Source organism: Bactrocera oleae, chromosome 5 (assembly GCF_042242935.1).
Source record: "Bactrocera oleae isolate idBacOlea1 chromosome 5, idBacOlea1, whole genome shotgun sequence".
In the NCBI taxonomy this organism is placed as follows: Eukaryota; Metazoa; Arthropoda; class Insecta; order Diptera; family Tephritidae; genus Bactrocera; species Bactrocera oleae.
The window spans coordinates 66,468,987-66,494,458 of NC_091539.1; the positions used below are offsets into that span (position 1 = coordinate 66,468,987).

At 32.9% G+C, this 25,472-nt stretch overlaps 1 protein-coding gene and 1 non-coding gene across 8 annotated transcripts in view; one reads left to right on the top strand and one right to left on the bottom strand.

Annotated features, from left to right (window-relative positions):
• rut (adenylate cyclase rutabaga) overlaps window positions 1-25,472 on the bottom strand; it is a 101,914-nt gene that overhangs the window by 27,819 nt on the left and 48,623 nt on the right. For all 7 annotated transcript variants that reach the window (XM_070110083.1, XM_070110085.1, XM_070110086.1 and 4 more), the window contains exon 3: window positions 7,511-7,678. The gene's annotated coding sequence lies outside the window, so the exon portion shown is untranslated. The remainder of the gene's footprint in view (window positions 1-7,510; window positions 7,679-25,472) is intronic.
• TRNAI-AAU (transfer RNA isoleucine (anticodon AAU)) lies at window positions 18,586-18,659 on the top strand. Its single transcript has one exon. It is a non-coding gene; the product is annotated as a tRNA-Ile (tRNA).

Below are 25,472 nucleotides of genomic sequence, written 5' to 3' on the forward strand. Positions count from 1 at the left end.
GATTTTCTTTGCCATTTAACATTGCACAAAGATTTTCTTGTATTTCTAATAAAATTAATTGCTGGCAACTGTATGTATATATATGTATATGTTTATGCGTGCTATTTTTGTGAGTCATGTCTTTATTTGTACATATCAATCAATTTTCGCTGCGATTTCATACAATATTTTCCATGTTCATGTCTTGTGGTGATTTTCACCGCTCTCTTTTTGTTATGAAACAAATGTACATGTGTAAGTGCGAGTACGTTTTTGGCAGCATCGATCTATCACTGCAGCGGAGCGTGTTTCTGACGCTCGAGTGAAGTCTTTTTTGTTTTGGGCTTATGCGAATTTTTGCGGAGATTATTATTGGTTTTTAAATAGATAGATGGACTTGTAACCAAATTGTATTTATTCACATATATTGCTCGAGAAATGAAAACACAGATTTCAACTAAGTAAAATAAACATTTTAGGTGTTTTCATACATATCAATATATGTGTTTTTATATGTACATATATATATGTATATGCCAGCTTCTGGCTCATTGACTAAATGAGTAAAGATCTCAGTCATTTTGCATACTATGATATATAAATATATACAAATATATATTTTTTTGTATAGTATTTTTTTTTATTTACCATTATTTTATGTTCTTCATTGACTATTATTAGATTTTTTAGCGCGCTGAATTTTTAGCGGGAATATATTTAATGAAATCACAATTTTTGTGCAACATCTGGTGCAAGCATGTTAAAATTAAAACTGGAAAATTACCAAAAGTAATATCCACTTTAGTAGAACAATGTACTTGACTGTTTTTATAATACAATTCGCTTATTAAATTTTCGTTGCTGAAAATACTTATACGAAATGTCAGTGAACCCATCTATTAGATTCCTTTAAAGTATATGTCTAGTTATAAGCTAAGTGAGCAGTCTTTAAAAGCTCCTTCCTTTTACATTTTTTTAACATTAGACAATCGTAAAATAGAAAGCCCGCTCTGGGATTTGTGTGCCTATGGTAACTTAATGTAAATTGTATGACTGACTATGTGTATATTTCTATACAAGCTTTAAATATATTCAACTACAAGCACTTTTATATTTTTCATACTATTTTCCATTGTATTTTGCCAGCTAAAGAGACACGAAAAAACAACAGCAATTGTATGCGGCAAGTTCTCTGTCATTTCCGCTTCCGGAGTTGCTAAAGAAGCGAAAACTGCAATGTTTATGCATTTACAGTTAAGTAGAAACATGTAGCATACTTTCAGGCTGATACCCAGCATTGTAAAAATAACAAGTAATTGTATGTTGACGTCATCTTGCGAAGTATGCATTTTACTGACTTAAAATTAAAAAAAAAAATTTATAGTAAAATCGAAAAAAACCTCTCCAAATTTTATAGTTTTAGTCTAAACGGAACCATTTTATTTATTTTTGACAGTATACTTAATACTTTAGTATTGCTCAACATAATCTTACAGCCACCTGTAAGAAAAAAAACGATTTTTGCTATAACTATAATTAAGATAAATTTAGGGCATGGTTTATCGAGGTGACAAGAGTTATTATTACATATTCACTCGTACTTTCTCAACAATTTCAATTTTATTTTAGATACCTTTTTTTTCTAATGACTAATTTATATGGCTTTAAGAATTGTTCGATATTGGTAATATTCGTAATTAAATTAAAAACTTAAGCAAATATAAAAACTTGTATTTGTTTAGTTGTCTTCGACCTGCCAGACCTTAGAGTGTAACGAATCGAACACCCAACTGGCATAAATCGAATGAAGTGGTTTTTAGACAATTTCGTTCGTTTACTTTATTTCAGTGCTTTTGACAGAAAAACATTGGTTCGTGACATCATATATGATATATGTAAGGATAATATGGTTTAGTTTTCTATTATTATTGAAGTTTTACAGTTAGTTTTTTTTATTCTCGAGTTATAACATATTAATTGTACTGAATTCAAATCGATAACTTCTCTACTATGGTAAAATTTACACTTTATTTGAATCCTAGAGTAAATTTAGTCTTAGTCATATTATAAATATTCTTCTATTCAATAGTGTTTTTCAACATTTCTTACAAATCCAGATTACTTTTTGTGGTATTTTATTTTTCACCACACTGCTGTATATACTTCATAAATTTGCAAATCTTGAGTAAACAATGTTATAGAAAATTGAAATTTTTCAAGTGCTAACGGCTGTATAAACTCGTGATAAAATTTGTACAAGAGAACTTCAACAAAAAGTAACTGTTTGTGACGGCTGAAAACTGAAGCTCGCGAAGTTGCAGCAACAGAAATTCATTGTCAAGTTTTTGAAATATGAAGTTTTGGATATGTCAGCAGCAGCAGTCTTGTTCTGTCAAATACACTTGTCTCCTGCAAGCAGGAAAAGAGACTGAATACATATTGATGGAATCAAAAGCAGACGTTGAGTATGTAAAATGTTACAACATAAAAGCCTTTTCAAACAACCACTTCAATTTCAATTTCATTTCTAGGAGTTATGAGCGAAACTTAAATTTATTATTAATTTATTTGCATTTTAGAATTACAGTTAAGGCAGCGCAGTGGACCCTTGAACTATACACATAGGTATGTAGATATAAGTAAGAATTATTATAAAAGCATTGAATCGTTATCAATTCAAGTGAAAACTGTCAGCGCTGACCTCGAGCGCCGACAACCTTAAGCTCAGCTGGCTTGGATAGGGCGCAGAGCTGTTCGCACCACGTGACACGTTGCGCTTATGGCATGTAAACTTCACAGATATACCCGTGCTCTCGTAAATGTCATGCCGTTATGCATTTTAAACGGTATATGTGTTAGAAAGTGTCACTATCCTTTGGCCATCCCTTTGCTTGACAGATCTATATATGCATACATACTATAGTATCTTTTATACTAAGCTCACATATTTAAGCGAAAATATTAATATTGTGCTTCTGCAAGCATTCTACTTTCCACTTGTCCGTCACATCCCTCTCCTTATCCTTATACAGTGTTGGCACAATTTTATAACTAAAAATAATTTCGTTTGAAAAATTTCATAACAATGTTTGTGCAAGTATTTGTTGTAGTAATAGCTGTTGTTGCAGAGCAATGTGTTGGAATCGTTTAACGCTTCATTGGGCACACGCGGGCGCCATTGTCGGTCCCAGCGCTTAAGTGTGGCACGACCAAGTTTTGAGGGATTTCGTTATTTTTAGCCGAATCACAGTAGCGGCAGATAATAATTTTGTGTATTCTCTTCACTCTACCACTCTCTCATATTAGCCGAGCTGCTTATGTGATTTGGAGCTGCTCACTATCGTTCGTAACTGTTGCATACCACTTATTGTGGTAGGCAAGCGATCTGTTAATAAAGGCTGCTTATGCACATGCTATTGATTTTATGAAGTTTTTTATGTGCTGTTAAATTGTATTTATATTTGGAGTAAATATCGTATTAACCTTAAAGCGGGTATAAACGAGAATCGATTTTTTATATCAGCTTTTAATATTATAAGCACTGATGCTTCTCTCTTGAGCTGTCGTGCCGTCGCGCTTAAATGTAGGCAACATTTTCTTAACTCTCTTAAGAAATAAATCAAAGGTGAAACAAGCGTTATGGCCTCATAAAGAGAGTGATGATAAAAAATTCTAGTGGGTTTAGTAACCAAAAGGAGATTTAAATTTTTTGTAAAAAAAAAGTTTGAAAAAAAGTGCCTAAAGAGCTTGCGTCGAGACTCCGAGAAGGTGTTTTAGAATATATTTCAATACACTTGAAATTGATTTAGATTACTCGAAGAGTGGAACATTAAGTAAATCGAGATAGTTACTTGAGTGAGCTATAGGATATTATTACACCATCAGACAATCAAACTGCCGAAAAGCTTTATTATCATCTTCAAAATAGGTTCCTGAGCCAATAAATGAATGACAAATCTTGGACGAATGTTCCATACACTTGTTATAAGCCTCGACTAAGGTGACCTTCAGTGCCGTCAAAGAATTTTGGTTTTCTGGTGTCGGTTAATTTCTGGAGCGCCATTCGTTTTTGCAAAACATTCAGGTCTTTTGGTATGAGTCAAGCATTAACAGGCTTCATACCCAAAACATTAACCAAAATGTGTTTGGCCGATCCAGAAGCGATATTAGCTTTTTCTATGTTTTAATCGCGGTGAACAATGGCGGATGGACGACTCACAGGAGGCAAGCTTTCAGTGATTTCACAGCCTTTTCTGAATGCTTTGTAACACTCAAATACTTTTCTTCGTGATATAGTAGATTCCCCAAATCCTTTCTGCCATATTTTCCACAATTCTGTAGTTTAGATTCCATTGGAAAAACAAAATTTCAAGCAAATTCGTTGTTCTATTTTTTCATGGTAAAAGCTTTTCTGTTCGTAAATACACTTGGCGGCTATTTAAAATATGGCGATTAAACTTAAAGATAAATTTGCCAAATAAATATTAATATATTCGTATTACTATATTCGTATAAAATGTTTCTCATAAAAATTAGTTAAGAATATTTGGAACTTTAATACTAGAATAAATTGCACGACAAAAGTTACTCATACGCCCCCGTCGTGTATGCTTGAAATTGTATTACATTAATTATAATTATATAATTAATATCAATTATTAAGTGCTAGCACAATAAATCTATTACCTACATTGGTTAAACACTTACTTATTTAATTACAATAGATAATTTCATTGGTTTTAATATATAAGATTAAGAGGTCAAAATTTGATGAACTTGCACTAAGTTTTTCGAAAAATTATCTTTATTATTATAATAATATTTATATTTTTTACTATTCAACATTTACTCATTACATCATAAATAGAATGCAAATATGAAAAAAATATTAATTAAATTATTTTTTATAATAATATTTAATATATATAAAAAGATCGTTAATGATCATAAAAACTGTCAAAATTTGTTCAAAATATTTATGTTTATTTATGCACATATATATTTCAAAAATATCAACATTGTATGAATTGCAATATTTTATTTTTAATCTCAATAATTCGACCATAAAAATTGTATTTTTTAAATAAACAAAAATAAATTGTATATGTTGCAACATTTGAAATGAAGGTCACCAATTTGCGCTGTCAAAATCATAAACACAAATCAAGTATTTAAATTAAAATTAAAACTGAGAAATGTAAAACATTTATGGTATAGTAAAATTTACAATAACAAAACACAATTGCATGTAAGAATAAGCAGATAAATATGTATGCAAATGTATAAATAAGTAGTCATTTGAATATATGTAAAATTTTTGTTGCTTGTAGAAAATTGTTGCAGGCAAATTAATGGACATAAATACTTATGTAGGTTAGGGTGGACCTTACCACTCGTGGACCACGAATAATAATTATAAATTTAAAAACGACTACAGGGGAATGCGAACTTTGGCTTTGGATTATAGTATAGTATCGTTTTTGTTCCCTATACTAAAACTTGAACTTTGATTGCTGTGCAATATGATTAAACCGTCTTCAGTATCCTTAGTCTTGACCAAAGAGAGGTGGAAACTGGAAAAAAAATCTCCATTTGAGTTTTCAAAGAACTTTTTAGATCAGACCTTTAGATTTATGTAAAATATGTAATAAAGACTCCCAAAAAAATGCAGACAGACTTCCTAAAATATAAGAATAAGCTTATGGAATATAAAAAAATATACAAGCAGCAAAAATGCATGTCGAATTAACTAAAAATATATTATTTTAAAGCAAGGAAAACGGTAGAAAGTTTTATTTTTAATTGTTATCGGTTTTCAGGGTATCGACAATCTAACATTCTTCACTCATAATTCGTACTCTCCCACTAATCATCATGTATAAATGATCTCTTGATTCTGTTAGTTAAACTTAAGCTCTGTGCAAGGCACAAGTATCTGATTATAGGAGAGAATGAAATGCTTCAAAAACCTGTCGTTATTGTTGTAGCAGCATTTGGTGAATTCTGCTGAGGTGGCAGTTCTTGAATAGGCAACAAACCAGAAAAGTTTTGGATACACATATCCGACTTGTGTGGGTAAGTAATTTGTACGAACTCCCTATTTATAGTCAATTGGTTAAATCGACTTTTTTATAAAGCAAATTCTGGCTTATTGTTGGTTTGTTTCTTATGAATGCTATGAAGATTTTGTCCCTATATACCTATATATATAACACATACCATATATAGGCGGGAATATTAATTATATTTTAAAAAAATAAATAAAATGAGCGAAGTACAATCGCAACAAATCCAAGCCTCATAAACTACAATAAATATTTAAAGATTTTTTTTTTTCAAAAATTAAATATTTAAAAATTTTAGGCGCTGCCTAGAGGTATACTCGTATTTAAATAATTATACATGTAGGTTTGTATGTATAGATCAGTAAATTTCCTATACGACTATGTGCTGTGCAATTTAAAATTATTTCTTCTTTCATTAAGTTATAAAATTAAAAAGAAAACAACAAATTTGCCTTAAAATAGTAAAATTTCAACCGAAAATATCTGTTAAACGGTTGGGTTTACGGAAAAATTGTATTCAACATTTTTGAAGAGCATTCAATTTACTACAAAATCCATAAAACGAAATATTAATTCAATTAGTTGATAAAAAAATAAAATTAGAAAGCTGTAAGGCGTAGAACAGTTCCGTTACAATTAAGACCTTACACTTGTCCACATTTTATAGAGGTGTCTATCAACCAATTTTTAAAGTACTAAAAAGCTAAAGCTAATAAAAAAAAATTCGTTTTTTTAACCACCCTAATGTATATACATTTATGTAAATAAATGGATTTGCGTGCGGTTATGTGCATGTGCTTACGAAAATTGACACAACTGAATTTAATTTTTCTCACGACAAAATACACGACGATTTGCTGCTTAAAAGTTGTCACAAATCCTAATGAGGCGGGAGTGTGCACAAATGTACTCACTTAGCATGCACACACACATACACATCTGTGCCACTGTAGGCTGACAAGCGCAACTGACGTGTGACAGTTGAATGTGGCAGAATGTTAGACAGGTACATACATATAGACACATATACAAATATATATCGCACTCGAATAAACACAGCGCTTGTGAATGTGAATGCGAGGGTGTGTGTGTGTTTTCAAAAGTTTACACAGATTAGCGTATCTATGGGATGTGCCAAACAAATTATTGACTTGCTCAAAACTTAATTTGAAAATCTGAAAAACACGTACATTCATCCCGCGTTGTTTTTCACTTTCTGCTTATACTATGCCAATGTACATAGTACATACATACACATACTTAGAGTTGCCCTACCTTTCAAATAACAATTTATTGTTTGTACAGATGTTATAAGTATCTTATTTTGTTGAGCACACGTAATTTTCCCGCATTAGCTTAGATATTTGCACGTTCGATTATAAACAAACGGCACTTTGTATGTATGTAAAAATTAATAAAAATATATAATATTGAGTTTGTTTTTATGTTTTGTAAATTGGTCTTACATAATAGTAGGAATTGTACGAATGACCTTCCGAGATCTGAGTAGTCTCTGATAGTTTTAGCTGCTTTATGTTGATTTAAATGAGAAAAGGAATACGTGAATGCTGGGCAGAGTTGCCAGATGTGTGCAAGCCACTCGTTGGATCTAAAGTTCAGTTACGAAAAATATTCTGTAATAGAAATAATAAACAGCTATAATAATACTTTATTTATTATTTTTAATTCAATTTATATACTATTGATATGAAAGCAGTACCACTTAAGCATAATAAAATTTAATATTAATAATTAAAACCAAAAAAGTTTAGTCAAAGCAGCTATTCCCTGTTTACTATTACTGAATGAATCGTTTCTAAAAAAGCACAGAAAAAAACTTCTATCATAATACCCCAATCATATCACTTTTGAAGCTTCTTGAGATTTTGAAATTGCTTGCAAAATACCATATAAAAGAAATACATAAACGAAATAGCTCGCAGAATAAAAAAAGAGGAGTTTCAGCTCAAGTGATAGCTGCTGTAGTGAAATTTATGAGATTATCGGAACTTCCCGAACAAGTTTGAGGTGAATGTATTAACATTACAAAATAATCTTTAGTGTGATAATGGTAAAATATTTTAATAAATCTTAAGTGACTAATCGAAAGCATATGATTGGTGTGAGCAATTAATAGTAAGAAAACTATCGAAGTCTTTATTAAAATCGAAAAAAAGTTCAAAATATTTGAAAAACATAAATTTTCAATTTTTGATTCATAGAAGTTAAACCGTTGATTATAGAACTATTTTTGATCTTGACAGTGAGATCTAATCCAAAGCATTGCTTCAGAAAATTAAAATAGACTTTATTCTTTTTCAGACATCGATTACATTTATTATAAATTCTGAAATTAAAGCAAATCGGATTTGATTTCATATGCATCCACTTAAGAATTAAAAAAATCGAATTTTCTTAATATATATTGATTGTATATATATTTTAAAATATTTTCCGAAAATGAATGAATGAAGTGAAGCCGGTAAACAGTTGCGGAGATATTGCCTGTATTTTCATGATAAATCTAAATCTAATATAATAATTTTAAATTCAGTGTAATCGGCACCCAAAACTTTAAACGCGTTCTTCTCGAAACGCTGTTTTCAGAGTCGTTGAGCAAAATTTCTCCGAAAGGGCTGGACCTATTAACTTGAAATTTACACACGTTCTTTTTAGATATATTTGCCAAGTAATGTTCGAAGGAATATCATTTTTGGGAAGCCGCCATTTAGTCAAAAATCAAAATTTTGACTAGTCACATTCATTATCTGTATTCATCTATAGTAGTAATATATTTTTTTGGATTTTGGATTGGAATCAGTAACTTGAATATATGAAAGATATGATAATAAGCGAGCTGCTACAAACGACTTTCTCTACCAATCTCTTCTATGTTTATTTTAAGCAAAATAAATCCAAATTAGCCCCAAAAATTGTGTGCACTAGTGTTAGCCAACCTAAAAAAGCACTGTATGCAGTTCATTCATAATCAAATAATATTCTAAATATAGCCAAACGCCAGTGAGTGATTAATTGCTAAAACAATAAGCTAGAAAATTGGCTTGTTCTTCTCTGTGAAAAATTGCCCAAATTATAGCAATTAAAAACTGATTCGAAATGTACACGATTGAGCGAAACGCTGACATTGCGCTAATTTGCAATTTACTCATTACAAGCAGACAATGAAAATTAATTATGTGGTTAAACGTGCCGGCTTTATACACTCATATTAAGATATTTATAAGATTATGAGATGGATTACGAGCGGTAAAGGCAATTTTAGAAAACTTAAGTAAATTAAATGTAACGGTAAAATGTAGAATACCAACGGTAATTGTGCATTAATTGATGGCGCATAATTAATTAAAATCAGGCAGCAGCGAGTGCCGATAAGCAGACACCGACTGCATTTCATATGAAAACTCACTTGCAATTACATTTCTGAATATATACATACACACATACCGGCAGCCGCATTCGAATGCCACAAATGACCGCACGTCACAGGCATGCCGCAGCGTTCGAACAATTCAAATCAGTTGTTCGAACAACAAATTGGTGTCAAATCATGCACCGAAATCACGTATCAACACACACACATACACATCTTTACATATTTACAATGTAAATTGCTTATGTGACACATGCATACGACCGCATAGCAGCGCATAGGAGTGTGCGCGAATTCAAATTCAAGTAAATGTAAGTAATAAATAGTTTCTTGCACGCGATTTCGTTGCTAACTGCAACTTGTCGCTTCGCCCAGCAGCAAAGCTCGAACTGAGTAATGCCGGGAATTCGCACGGTCGTCGCTGGTGGGTCACCGTTGGTGCGGTGCTATGCTGGTGGCACCACTAAATATGCAAATGCGGTGCAGTAACAAATGTCAAATGAGTGAATAGAAAAAAAAATTAATATTAAATAAAATGAAAACTAGAAAAAACCTTAACTTCGACTGCACTGAAGCTGTAATACCCTTCACAGGTGCATTTATTATAGAAACTATATATATAACTAAATCTGAAAATGTAAGCGGCAAACGAATTGCATACAACCACACATTGTTTGATATGAACAACCTTCAAGGCGAATTAAGGTTAACTAACAAGAAAAGAAGATCTTCTATAAAAATCAAGATTTTGATCGATGTGCGAAAATTTCAACTCGAAATTTCCTTTAAAAGTGAGTGGGCCGCCTAGATGTTAAAAAAAAAATTTTTTTTCCCAAAAATTTTCTTTTTTTATAATCCACAAATTTTACCCTCAGGCTAAGCAAAAGAAAAAACGTTAACTTCGATTGAACCAAAACTATAATACCCTTCACAATTACAAAAGCATTCTTACAAAAACTTGATTTGGATCGGTCAGAAAAGGTTTTCCATACAAGCAGTTGATTCCAATCATTCAGTTTGTTGAGCAGCTATATGCTATAGTGGCCCTATATCGGCGGTTCCAACAAATGAGCAGCTACTTGGGGACAAAAGGACGTGTGCAAAATTTCAGATAGATATCTCAAAAACTGAGGGACTAGGTTCGCATATATACAGACGGACATGGCTAAGTCGACTCAGCCCCTCATGCCGATAATTTACATATATATTTTATAGGGTCTCCAACGTTTTCTTCTGTGTGTTATAAACTTCGTGGCAAACTTAATATACCCTGTTCGGGGTATAAATGCAAATACGAGTTGAACCAAGAACAACAATTTAAAAATGCATTCTTACTAGTTGCACGTTTCTTGCCGCACACTGCATTTAGTTCAATTAATTAAAAATAGCACTCAATAAAGGGTATCCCAAAATAGTGCGGTTGCTGAATATAATAATTTATTGTTGATCGATTTTTCATAATTCATATATTAAATGAAAATTGATATTTTAGCATTAATTGGTCTTTAGAGCTGAAAATAAGTGCCAAAATTAATGAACTTACGTGTTGGATCACATATCCTTATTTTTATTGTTTTAATATTTTTTCAACAATTTAGTAAGTTATCGAATTTATCGATTATCAATTCTATATTTTAAAATTGTTTTATAAAACTTTATTTGATGATAATAATTTTCAATGTAAATATTATATATTTTCACTCATTTCTCTTAGTATATTTGGTTACTTTTATTCCTAACTATTTTATATATTATGTGTTTTTGCAAATTTTTATTGACCTTATTATCGAAAGAGCCTCTGGAATACGATAGCAGCATTATGATGAATTTCAATCGATTTTTTGTAATGTTATCGATTGTTGTGATATCGATTTTATAAATTCTATTTGGCCGACGAAAATACTGACAATGTTTTAGTAGTGTATTATCGATTATTTGAAACTCATTCGGTCAAGCATTTTGTTTATTTCAGGTTTTCAGTAAATTTTACTACCTGCTAAATTTATTTTTCCAACTTAATTTTGCACTGGCTATTTCATAGCACCCTTTGAATTCGTATTGACGGTGGCTGCAAACAAAATATAAAGAAATATCGCTTAACCGCTCTTAACGGTGCATTTGCCTGCTTATGCTGTTTGATTTATTTACATTTTGTTTTCTTTTGATTCATTTAATAGATTCCGATTATATTCGTTTGATAAATCTGTCAATTAGTAATTGATTTAAGCCGATAATCGTCACGCTTTTTAATGATTTAATGCTAAATTACAATATGATACAGCTTCTAGGTAAGATATATTTGTCGGGCAACTTCATTACACAATTCTTGCTCAAGCGGTAATAATTAAATTGCCTCAACTAAGTGGCTGAGATTTCTTAATCCTGTGACAGGGGTATCATTAGTTATGACTCGTGCGCGGTTTGTTTATTTACTATGTAGATATATATTTTTATTTATTTATTCTTTATTTTTATTTGGATTCCAGTCAAAAACCATGTATTTCTCCAGCAGTTGTTTTGGAGACATTTTTACTTGTTTCATTATCAAAAGTGAGCTTGAAATGGTTTCCAGGAGAAGGGCAAAAAATCAAAAGTCACACACAAGTAAGCGTTTCAAACCGCGCCGAAAACAAAAACAATAACTAAATGTATGCAATGTGAGAGAAGCAGAGCAGCAACAACAAGTGCATGCACATACAGAGGGCATGCGCCCCACCACCAGACCACCAGATGACTGGTTACTACCGCAGTAAAATGATTATGATAATTCATGTTGCATACCAGGCGAACAGCAAACAACAGCAGCGACGGCGGCTGCCACAACAAAGGCGATATATTACTGCAGCACGTGGTGGCAGGCGAGCGCAGGCAGGCGACAGCGCCGTGTAATGAGACTCGCGCATATCAGCTGCTGACTGAGTAACTGCCTGCCCGGCCGTCAATCGCAGTAGCTGTAAATGCAGCAATAACAGCAACAACTCCAGAAACCATAGTAACTAAAGGCAAGAGCAAAATGGCAACAACAACCACACTAGCCACACACATCATACTAAAAATCATACAAGTGCCACGGACCATCAAGCATGCGGTGGTGGAGGTGGGGTAAATGTGACGCTTAACAGGCAGCCTGCCGTCATACCTTCACACACCCGGTATACACACACCACTTACCGCGCTGGGCGCGCGACTTGCTCGAAAGCGCCTAGGAAGCCCCAAAACAACGGCGGCCGCAAAACAATAATAACACTAAAAATATACAAAAAACGTAAAACAAAAGAGACAACAACAGCAAAAAATCATCTCGAGCAAACTACACATAAAAACACTTGTTCTGCCAGTTAGACAACCGCTTGGCGCATGGGCGGAGGTGAAGGTGAAGGCGCGCGAACAATCAGCGGCTCAACAGCTGACAGCTGCCGCGTATGGCGCGCCAAGTCAAGCGCAATTTCACGAAATTAAACATTGCATTGGCAGTGGACATACAGGCAGGCAGTCAGACAGACACAATGCCAGCCAGACGGAAGCGCATCGTCACAGCGGCGCGCGCAACGCAGCAACCACAAAGGCGGCTGCGGTCAACCAGAAGATAGGCAGCCAGCCGGCGCGAAATGGGCGCGAGTTGCAACGATGCGCTTGGGCTCAATTGTCGCCGCTCATCATTTGTTGTCGGCTGCTGGCAGTTTGCACCACACATTCTCTCCGCCAATTAAAAACGCATCAAAAGCACACTAAAAACAAAAGTGGAGACAAGAATGCATGTGAAAGACTAAACATGAAAAGAACATAAGTGACAAACTATTCGGGCGCACAAAGAGACGCCAGCAGAAACCGGCCTGCCGCGGTGACAGATCGAGTGGCGAGATACTCGTATCACGGACGGACAGATGAGAAAGCGCTTGGCCAGTGAAACTGCAAACAAAAACTAATTTAGTGCAACACAACGAGAGCGGTTTGAGCTGTGCCGCGCCTGCATGCTTGTAACAGGAGCAATCGGTGCGACTGCCGCCGATCGGAATGCGCTACAAATATCCGTAAAAAATGTTTGCGGTTAAGCGCTCCGACCACAAACGACCACACAGAAATTGAAAAGTAAGAAATTGTGGTTAGCGGAGGGAAAAATACCAAAAAGCTACAAATAAATAATTATAAAGTCAAGTTGAAAAGAAGAAAAAGGTTTTACTAAGCGAAACTATACTTGCCACAGCATCACACGTCATTGCCTATAACCGCAAAATTGTTGTTGTTAACCTGACTGTTGTCAACTTGAACCCAGCCACTTTATTCAGGCGGAACAACAACAGTAAAAATACTCGTCTCATCTTGTGTGTTTCAGCGTAGCCAATCGACAGGTATAACTGGTGAACTTGAGCTTCACCGCTGCCGGCCGCGAGATCACGTCGACCGCAAGCGCATAATTAGTCGCGCATTCGATTAAACACACATTTGAGCATAAAACATAAAAGCCATACATACATATGTACACAAACACAAATTGTAGCAAGTCACAGATAGGGCAGAGGAGGTAGCAAGTTCAACTTAAAGTGGTGGCGCGTATCTCATATCAAGCGGGTTCTACCAGGCGCAAAGAAATGCTCAAACGTTGTCTTGCTTACTTTTCATGTTTTTAAAGTTTTGCTTTGCCTTGGCGCGGAGAATTGAATTAATTCACAGAGTGAAGAAGGTTTTAAAGTCAAACGGCAGATGAAACCTCTGAAATGTTCTTTGATTTTCAATTTAAGTATTTAGCATGCTTTTGGCATGTTATTTCTTTGGACATTATACTTTCAGTGCGATGTTTTGAGCATTTATGTTTTAATTGAATTTAAATCCACAGTTATTAGAGTATTACTATTACTACATTTTTACTTAAGAAAATGCGTGGCAACACCACAAGTATTAAATTCTATAGGTAACAGTATATTATTTGAATTTGGTCCGAAATGGTTCTTCGTGAGCAGTGGTTGACGATATCCTTCAAGAACTTTTTTGACACAAGAATCTTAGGTTATAATAATTGATCAGCATGATGAGCTGAGTTGATTTAGCCATGTCCGTCTGTCCGTCTGTATATATGCAAACTAGTCCCTCAGTTTTTAAGCTGTCGACCTGAAATTTTGCAACTGTTCTTTCCTCACTAAGAAGCTGCTCATTTTTCGGACCACTATAGTTGTTTTCTAAGGTGCCAATGTAATTTCCAAAGAAATGGTTTTGATCGGATGACTATAGCATATAGCTCCCATACAAACTGAACGATCGGAATCAAGTGCTTGTATGGAAAACTCATTCATTTGACGAGGTATCTTCACGAAATTTGGCATGAGTTATTTTTTAAGGCAAGAATATAATCTACGAAGAAATTGTTTAGATCGGATAACTATGTCATATAGCTATCATATAAACTGAACGATCGGAGTAAAGTGCCTGCATGGAAAAAAATTTTATTTTTTATAGCCGATTCACGAAATTAGATCTGAATCAAGTTATTGTAAAGGACCTTTGTATCTGTGAAGGGTATTATAGCTTTGGTGCAACCGAAGTTAACGTTTTTTCTTGTTTTTACCATATTCATGTATTCCTTCAACTATAACATTTCTATAAACGGATCAAAAGACAACCATAGTTCCGTTACTCTATTTTAAACAAAGCACTTTTTATTATAATATATCCGATAATTAATACCTCACCGACAATTGGTGTCGGTATGCATGCTGTTTATCAGTTTTTTGCAACCATAAACTAAGTTATCCACTCTTATTACCCCCCATGAACAAAGAAGTGGCTTCTACTTTAATTATTTCTGTTACATTTTAATAGAGAAGCATAGTTAAGTGATACAAAGCCATTTGCTATGCGCTCGTATTATTTCCCTGCGGTCCAGTTTGATTAATTGTTGAACCTAGAGAAGCAAATATAATACATACCAGTATCTATATAAGTATGTATATGTCTACTGATATCTGCAAATGACTTTTACCATGCACAGAGAGTAGGGATATTTACAAAAGGGGAACCAAAGTTTCGAAAATGAAAAGGAAAAACTTTGGCGTAATTAATTTCATGCGATACAGACTTCATATATGTACAAGTAGGTATATGTTATGTACCATAAGTAGTACGTACTCGTGCAAAAACTTATCTCGGGTTTACACTACGCAACATTTTGCTCAAAGTGCGCAAGTTTTGTGCAGTGTGAAGTTGAAATGCTTATTTTTATATGAGCCAGAAAAAGATGATGCCGAGCAGAACTATTGTATGTGCCAGGAGTTTCTTTCCATCTGAGAGAGAGTGTTTTAAGGAGGTTGTATATGCGTTTTTCTAATTATATTCGGTGCTCAATACGTCTAAATAATTTTCCTGTGGATGTTTTCATTTAAGAATTATATTAAAATCCATTTTCAGTAATAACCACTTTTTTACAGTCGAGATCCCAACTTACAGCCGATATAAGTATTGGCCCATAACAATATTTATGACTCCGAAAGTTTTAAGGTTTCCTTGAAATTCAAATAAAGCTGTCAGTTTCAGCGACATATTTATTTGAAGAAAATTAGAAATTGAATATGCCAAAAGTGTCTTCTAAGAAACAGTCTAAGACAACCAAGCAGTTGTGCAACTAGTTGAGTTGTATTGTGTGAACACGGAATTATATGACAAATTTTACTTGATAGCAACAAGCCATAGTATAATGAGTTACAAAGCTATCAATGAAGTTCAGTATGTCACACTTGCGAAAAACACTTGATACAGTAAAACACAGTTAACTTGTTTACATTGATAAAATGTGTATTTAACGGTAAATAATTCAGAAAATGAAAGGAATTTTAAGTTGAAATAATGTCAGTTGAATGCCTAAAGGCCTAAAAAGGTTATACATATAATAGATAAGGAATCGGAATGATCACTTTTCTACCAGTAATCTTAGATTACTCCCGAGGCACGAGAAGAAACGATTCTTCTAATAAAAAGGGAGCTCCAAACTATTATTAGTAAAGTAATTTCAAATTCCGTAAACCCAATTACAGAACAGTGCATTGGAGAGAAGTGAATTTTACTCATTGACATATGTGGTGGGTAATACTCAGATCCATATAAAAACTGTATTACTCATACTCTCTTAAAAAGCAATTAGGCAGCCATACATTTATCTACGTACCCCAATTGTTTGCAAACAAAAGCCATAAACTGTTGCCGCTCCTCGCGCTACGCCTCTATTCCAGAGTTTGCACTAAAACGCTTTGTGTCACTTGACCCCCAAGCGAACTGTCGCGTAGCCTCACATTGTACGCGCTCGGTGGGCGCCAGCAATTTTTTTGTTGCTATTTTTGCTTTTGCTTTTCAATTTTGTGCCAATGGTCGCCAAAATGCTTTGGTAATTGTTTTCCTTACTTTGGCTCTAGATGTTGGATAAAAGCGTGCAAGTAAACTATTGTAATTGCATGGCGTGTGTATGTATGTTATGTGTTGAACATATTGCCCTCATATATATTTTAAGTTATATGGATTGTGAGTGGATCTGGCATTGGCGACTCGACGGCGCTGACTGACTCTTTTCAAGAAATGAAAAAATTACAACAAAAGTTGTGCGAGTGATGCAAGGGTGTCTACGAGCTGGCCTATGAGCATGTGACCCATTTATGATTGTCCATATAAGTGTGTATATCGGTATGCTTTTAGTTTTTGGCTCATTATATTTGAAATCGCCAGAGATTTTATTTAGTTTGCATTAAGTGAAAGCCACAGATGTAAAGAGGCAGATATATATATACACACATATACAAACTTATATAGAATAGGGTGTGTCAGTTTTTGATAATCTTTCAATAAGGTAACAAAGTAGCATCTTAAAGATTGAAATGACACGGGAAAAAATTATGTTTGCATTAGCTTTGTAAAAAATAAATTTAGCTTAATTTAAAAAAAAATTTGCCTAAATATGACACACCCTAATATAGGCATATTCGGAGGGAACAAAATTGTATGTAGTTTAATAATTGTGGATATCTGTATGTAAGAAAACTAATGAGGAATGGACTAGTTATTCACTAGTTGCTGAAGAGCTTAGAGAAATTTGCAATAAATTTAATAAAGCTTTAAACGTTAGGTCAAGGGTATTTAAAAGTGATTTTCTAATTACTTCGTAACAAGATATATAGAATATATAGATATAGAAATATTTTGTTCAACCTTTATCTCAGCGACGTTTAGGTCAAAGACGTTAAATTTTCAGCGATGATCATTAAACACAGCGGGAATAGTTTAGTAGTAATTATTTGTCGAAGTAGTAGTAGTAAAACATTATCCTCCGAACCCCACTGGATGCCTCCTTGTGAACTAATGAGTGGACCAATTCCGAATATATTGGAATAGCATCGCTATTATTCGCCATTGGATGATTTTTTTTATGTTAATAATTGTGTGGTCCATATATGTACTTGTATATATGTAAACCCATAGTTATTATTAAAATGGAAACTAGGCCATTCAGTTCTTCATCTACGAGATTTTGAAAATTCGATGTTATATTTATGAATAATTGGTGCGCAAGTGAATTGTTCTATTCGTCACGCCATATTATGTACATATATGTATATAAATGAATATGCAGCTGCAATTTAACTGTCTTAAGTACCAGTGTGCGAATGCTTAAGAAAATTGATGCACATGGGTATATACATATGTATGTATGTAAGTTTCTTAAAGAAACTCTTAAAACTAATTCGGTTGCAACTTCGACGTGCGTAAACCGTTAATAAATCAACCGGACGCTAGAAATTATTTCAGTGAAGTTCGTGAAACGATTTTGAGGCATAAGCTACTTAAGTATATACATATATAATTATATGTACATAAATTATTATAAATAAACATGCATACATACATATTCATACATATACATATTTATAGTGTAAGTATGGGCGTATGTTGCCTTAACTACCATATTTATCGCATCTACTTGTTGATAAGCTGTCAATTTGTTTAAATAATAAATTAGCCTGTAATCGCATAATTGGACAGTTGAGTTTCATACAATTTTTAAATTATTAAGTGTTAGACATATAAATGTTTACATATACATATATATGCGGTATAAAAATATATTTGCTTAGGAAATCATTTAAAAATTGTTCTTAGAATCAATAAATACCGTTCGGCCCATTAGCTCAGTTGGTTAGAGCGTCGTGCTAATAACGCGAAGGTCGCGGGTTCGATCCCCTCATGGGCCACAAAATTGTTTTTCGTTTTAATTTAATTTTTTTTTCAAAAATATAAATACCATATAATATGATAAAGTTGCACATTAAATATTTTCTTTTGGATAAAAATAATACTTTTTTGCTTTAAAAATATGCTTTGTTTGAAAAACTAAGACAAATTAGGAGACCTGAAAAGTATCTTTACTATTTCTCTTCATTTCGCATTAAACACGTCCACTATGTCCTAAAACAATTACATGTCAGTATAATTGAATGCCTTACCCTCGCCTGCGGAGTTTCTGGCCACTAAACCTTTGCAAAAAAACAACGCGCCTTGCAGTGTTTGAGTTCAAAATGCATGAAATAAAATTTAATTAGTTTTGTGGTGGCGACAAAAATGAAATGAAAACCAACAGGTAAACAAATATGTAGCTAAGAAAAAAAAAATGCAAAAAAAATCTGCAAACAATCTGTGTAAGTGAGTTAGGGTGGGTCAGTTTCTAGCAGTATCTCCAAGCACTTTATTCTAATTCTTTATAACAAAAATATAGGGAAATAAAAAACGGTTATATAAATATAATTGATATTCAAACATAGTGATGTTTAGCCCGCAGCTCAATAAGTCAATAAGTTCATAATAACATCACAACTACTCTGTCAATAAATTTTGAATTTTTGCGAAGTGATGACGTAACCATCAGTACAACGTTTCTGCTCTCCTTACCTAATATAACTAACGAACTTAGCACTCTCGAAGTGAATGTGAAAACCGCCTCCATGGTTTAGGTAGTGATTTCTGAGAAATCTTAAATATGCTCAGTATTTCCTTGGAAACGATTGTTAAGCCTTGAGATCCTTGTTGTTTGTATTTTCCAAAAAATAATGATATTAGTAACCAATAGTAGAATGTTCAAAAAATTAGTGATACCATCTTCTCAAGAAAGGACTCGATGGTTTGTGAGTTTTGGAGTAGTTTTGAGGCAAACATGAGCGCTGAATGAGAAAGTATTGATATCAATTTAATATTTATCCTCTCTATAAACTATATAAAGTATATAACATAGTTCGCCGTACTACACAGATCTCCGTTATTTCATATGCGATAGTTATATCCTTTCATCACTATAATGGCATTTAATAGTTGCCTAGAGCTCAAATATATAATAACCTAATTATAAATTACATTTTATTAGTTGTCAACATAAAAGATAAACTTTTGCTGACAATACAATCGAACTTCGATTGTAATCTAGTTTTATATATAATAGGAAAAAAAAATTCCAAAGTATTACTCATAGAGCATAGAGGTTAAATGGCTGAAACTATCTTTATTACTTAACTCTCTGCATAAAATGTCCCTTGACTGTCTTTCCATCTAAGCATGGTTTTGTTTTTTGTGCAATTAACCATTTCTAAGAAATTAATATTGAGAGTAGTTCAAAATCTTCAATACGATATTTTACACATTATGAGTTGTATCCTTTTTCAACTAAATTATATTCGCATATATACTACAAAATGTCAAGAGGCAGATTTTTTGTGTTTAGGGATGCTCAGACTATTTCAATATGCTGCCAATTTGGCTAAAATCACAAGTGTATTAAGCTATTCGTTTTAATAATAATTGAGTAGCTTTTTGCAAAGCAAATTATTTCTGTTGGTTTACATTTATTTGTTCTAACTGCAAAACTTTGTTACATTTTTGTTTTGTTTTTGGTGAAGTTGCAATTTTTGTTTTTTTAATAGAAAACTAAATTCACTGGAAAAACATACATCCACTAAATGTATATGCTTCGCCATTTTAATTACTCTTGTGTGCATAAAATATAAGTAAATCTGCCACTTGCATTTCTGGTTTCCTGTGTGCCGACAATTATTTTACAAATTTTTGCTCTAACCTTATATTATGTCTGCACATATATACATATATAAATGTATATGCATGTTTAGTTAAATTTAGCTGTGAGTTGCTTCTGTGTTGCACTTGCAAGCATAATTGAAAAGTTGCACAACTTTCAGTGTGACTTCAGACGCATAAATTAATAGATAACTTTCGACCTTATTCCCAGAAATTTATGATACAATTTAGAATTTTAATTTATACTCGCACAAAGCTTATAAATAAATTGGTTCGTAGTACTTGTCAGACATTTATTAGCACTTTCATGTAAAATATGAGACTATAAATGCTTAAGCGATATGTGTACATATGGTGCATAAAAGTATAATTAGCAGTGGGTTAATATTGCTAATGGCAAAAGTCATTTGTAAAATGAAAAAAGAACTATAATTTTCTTGCTAAGTTTTATTTGTTTGAAACGATAAATTTCTCAGCGGAAAAACTCGGTAATTCACTGTCTTGATGTATTTTAAATTTGTCTTTACTTACAATAGACCAAAACATAGTGCCAGTATCAAGAAATTTAGGTTTTAGAAAGAGAAAAACTTTCTGCATATGAAATATGCTGCTCAATAAAGCTTTTATGAGAATATAGACAAAAAGACAATGCATAAAATTGTAGCATTTTGTGACGCATTACTTGAACCAACTTCATATTCGGTTTAGCTTTTGTCTGGCTGAAAGCTTTTGTGTAAGTTTTACTGAATTTTTTCACACAAGTTTGGAACTAACCATTAGTTTTGAAAAGCACATTCCTCACCAACTCTCTGAAATCTTCCGTGAAAGCTTTATTCTATCAATGATCTATTTTTTAATTCTATTTATTATACATTTAATGACTTTCATTGGATGCTGTTTGCGAATTGATAAGTTAGAAGCGAAAATTCACAAGTGAGAACCTAACAGCGAAATTTGAGAGAAAAATTCTTAACAAATTCCAGGAAATAAATGCCGTCGAAAAACGTATAACGAAAAGCTCTTGTGAAAGCTCTACTTAGAAAATAACTTCCTCATCAAGCTGTTGCAAGTATATTAATATAAATAATATTTTTTGTCATGCATTTTATAAAAGTTGGTCGTCACTATCAAACTACAACTATTTTTTTAATAAATATTTGAAAGGAGCTATCAAAACAGTGCTTTGTTAATAGCCATTGTACTTCAGGTGACTATAAGGTGAAAAAATTTAATTTAAAATCTTTCAGTTTTCCACAACTCCTCGTTTTCGATCCATCATTTCTGGTATGACATCAAGACCCACATCACACATAACAGAAAACTCTTAACATGTTGACAATAACTGGATATCGAAAGGCAGAGAAGACAAGTTTAGCGTGGGAAACGCTTAAATTTCTCTTGAAACTCATAAAATAATTTAGCATTGGCGCTTTATTAAGTCACTTATGTACATACATATGTATACCAGTTATGTAACTGAAACTATAGAAAATATGAATTTTTGTTGTATGTTAATAGTATTCATATGTGACCAAAATATCATTTGTAAACAAATACTTGTACGCTTATGATGTTTACATAAAAGTATATGGGCGTTCAATATTAGCGATTTGTTGTTGCTTAGGTTGTAAATATGATCGTCAATAACCGAAATATTATTAATCGCGTCTTTAGCAGGCACTTTGGTCACGTACGGACGATGCGGTCGGAAGTTCGATGAGCTAGCTTGTGTTCATGCCAAATGCAAATAGCAATTTACTGGCACACATGGCCCACTGAACATTACTACCGACTACCAACTATGAAAACAACAATTACGAACGCGCTTATGCGAAGAAGCAATAAATGACAAATTCGAATGTCAATCACCGGTTTGTGTGGCAACTCACCAACATCGACACGACAGTATTAGCATAATGAATGAAGTGCTGCATATGTGCGCCGTTGGACAGGGCGTATGATGAATGCGAAATATGGGAAATATTAGAGGAATTTGGTATTTTCGAGATTTGTCTATAAAATGAGTTATTGCCATTGCTTACGGCCTTCAAGTTCAATGTTTTTATTAAAATTTGATTTTTTATTGTAATTTCAAGGCAATACTATGGTGTAATGTTGCAGCCAAAATTCGAAAATATATATTATATTAAACAAATGGTGCCAATAGGAAAATGTCATAAATTAAATTGCATTATTTGAAGTGGTTACAAAAATTAAGAATATGTGAGCTAACGAGGACCAAGGCCAATTTCAGTAATGTTTGAAAAAGAGTTGCCACATGTCGGGAATTTAAGGTTTGATTCAATAACTTTATGCTGGAATACAAAAATATATACAGTAGTAAAGGATTTGGTGTGATTTTGCTCATTGAGATTGTAATAGTAAGTATTCGGTTAAAAATTAAAGGCTCACCTTGGTTGAATATATTCAAGAGGTTTGTAAATTGTGACATCTACAGTTAAAACTGGAAAGTGTCATCTTCGTAGCCCAACTTTTGAATATATTTTCAAACTAACCTTGTTTTTCAGAGTGTTAACAGACTTTAATTACTCAAATAAAATTTTAATTAATTAATTTTACAAAAAAAAAAAATAAAAAATAAATTTAAAAAAAATTAAATGTGCAAATAAAAAATTTAATTATACTATACTAAATATATTAGAAAATATTTAAATTAATTAAATATTTGTTTATAACTTTTTCTGGTATTAAATGCCATAAAATCTATAACAGGCAGAACTATAGCTAAACATTAACAAATTTTGAAGATCACACATCTGAATTTAATACCACTTGGCAACTTAAACGCAAAACTAAGTGCAACTATTTCAACTGCTCGCTTCGACTTAATGACGTCCTGCTACTAGCCGGTGTTTAGCTGTGCGTATATTTAAATAGACAACCAGCTTCCTTTGAATAAAGGCAAATGATTCGAATCCACCTGACCCACTTTCATCTAACTGTTTTATCAGTACACGCTTTGATTTGAATGCTGCCGGTTATATCGCTTACTTTATACGCAACGCGCACATAGGCACCTAACTGTATATTGAATATATAAATGTGTGTGTACGCCCTTGCTTTGGTGGCTGCATGTGAATTTGTATGCAATACTTTGTGAATGACATTTAAAAGCAATGCAGCGTTTGCACAGCTCAAAGCCATGGAGTTTGAAATACAAAAAGAAACAAAATGCCAGAGAAAATATAGTTAAAAAGTGCTTTGCGCACAATGCTGAGTAAGAGCATTCTGTCGCTCCAATAAGCAATGCGCCCACAGATCTGGCTGAAGTCAAGTAAAGCTTTTGGCATGCTTCGGAGTCACAGGACTCACATGCTCGCGAGTGTGTGTGTGAGTGTGCGCTTTCTGCTGCGGAGATAATCAGCAAAAGTTGGTACTCATATGACAAACGTTTTCAGTGTGTTTGTTGTGACTAACTTTGCTATCTATCGCTAAAGTATGCGGAAAAAGTTGTATGGAAAAGGATTTACTTCGATGCACTGATAAAATTATTAACTGAGCATTAGGTTTGCATTGTTGAAATTTCAAAAGTTTTTTTTTTGCTGTGGGAAATTGAATTAGCGTAAAGTTAAAAAAGAGTGACATGCTTGCTGAAAACTTCTTTTTAGAGATTTTTGTTTTTTGAAAACAAAAATAAACTTTTTGAGTTTTTTGGAGGTAGACAAGTACAAATTATAAACAACCTGCAACTAGTTTCTCATTTTCTCGTTCTTTACATTCAAGAATAGATTAGATGCAGAAAATGTAAGAAAAGTATTCAGTCTATAAGTCTATAACCTTAACCTGAGATTCCCTTTAGAAACAGATCAACAGTGATAAAATTTGTTTTTTAATATAACTGTATATGTTTGTAAAAATATTTATAAATACATAATTGCTTTCGATTTGCTGCAACTTTGTGAGTGGCGAATCGAACAAAAAACTTGTATAAATAAAGTAGACGTATAATTGGTATAATAACTACAATGACTAGCGATTATATCGTTTTAATGGAAACTATCTTCGATTTGCTAAAGTTTTGGAGAGTAGTGTGCCAGAAACAAAAAAAAATAATATTAAGAAGTGGCATAAGTCATACAGTTGGCATAAAAAAATCGAGAGATATGATAAGCACATATACTATACTCTAATAAAAGTTGCCTTCCATTCTTCAAGGCTTTGAAAAAAAAAGCATGGAACTACTCGATTCAAACCATATAATACTGGCATAATCAAATATTAGAGAACAATTGGTTATACCACTTTATATAAAAAATTCCAAATACTATTTGTACGCGTATTATATTATTTTAGTCAATATTTTGTTGGTGATTTTATAAGTAGTTTTCATAAGTTAGAACAGTTCATTTAGCGAGTTTAGAAGTGACGAATCGACCACATTTTAGAATTACTAAGTAATACTTGTAAGTCAAAACTTTCCAACAAGCTAGCGAGTGGTGTTCCAAATATGAGCTGAAACCGAAAAAACCAAAATTCACTGAAGGCCATCCCAGCCGAGGCTTATAACAAGTGTATGAAAATTAAAACAGTTGACTAATTACAGGGATGTAGAATAACATGAAGTAATAATTTTTTAAAGGAACAATACAAATAAAACAGTAAAAAACTTAATTTATTGACTAAACGGTGTCGGTATTCAAACGGTTTTTTTTGTCGATATCGACCGTGATTTGTGAAATATTTACGATCGATAAAAAACTGGATTCTATTATTTTTCGAATACTAGCTATTTATAGAATTCGTGTAATTTCCCAAATTATTTAATCGATGAATTTATCGCCACTAATTGCGTACTTGTCTTATATAATATTCATTCATGCGGTACTCACGTTCTACAAGCACCAACAATTATACTAAGTAACAGCAACAAACGAATGTCTGGTAAATTACCTGGAAAGATAAGAGTGAAACTGTAGGTTAATTTGCTCAGGAGAATACTTTAGTTAAGGCAATGGAAGAAAAAG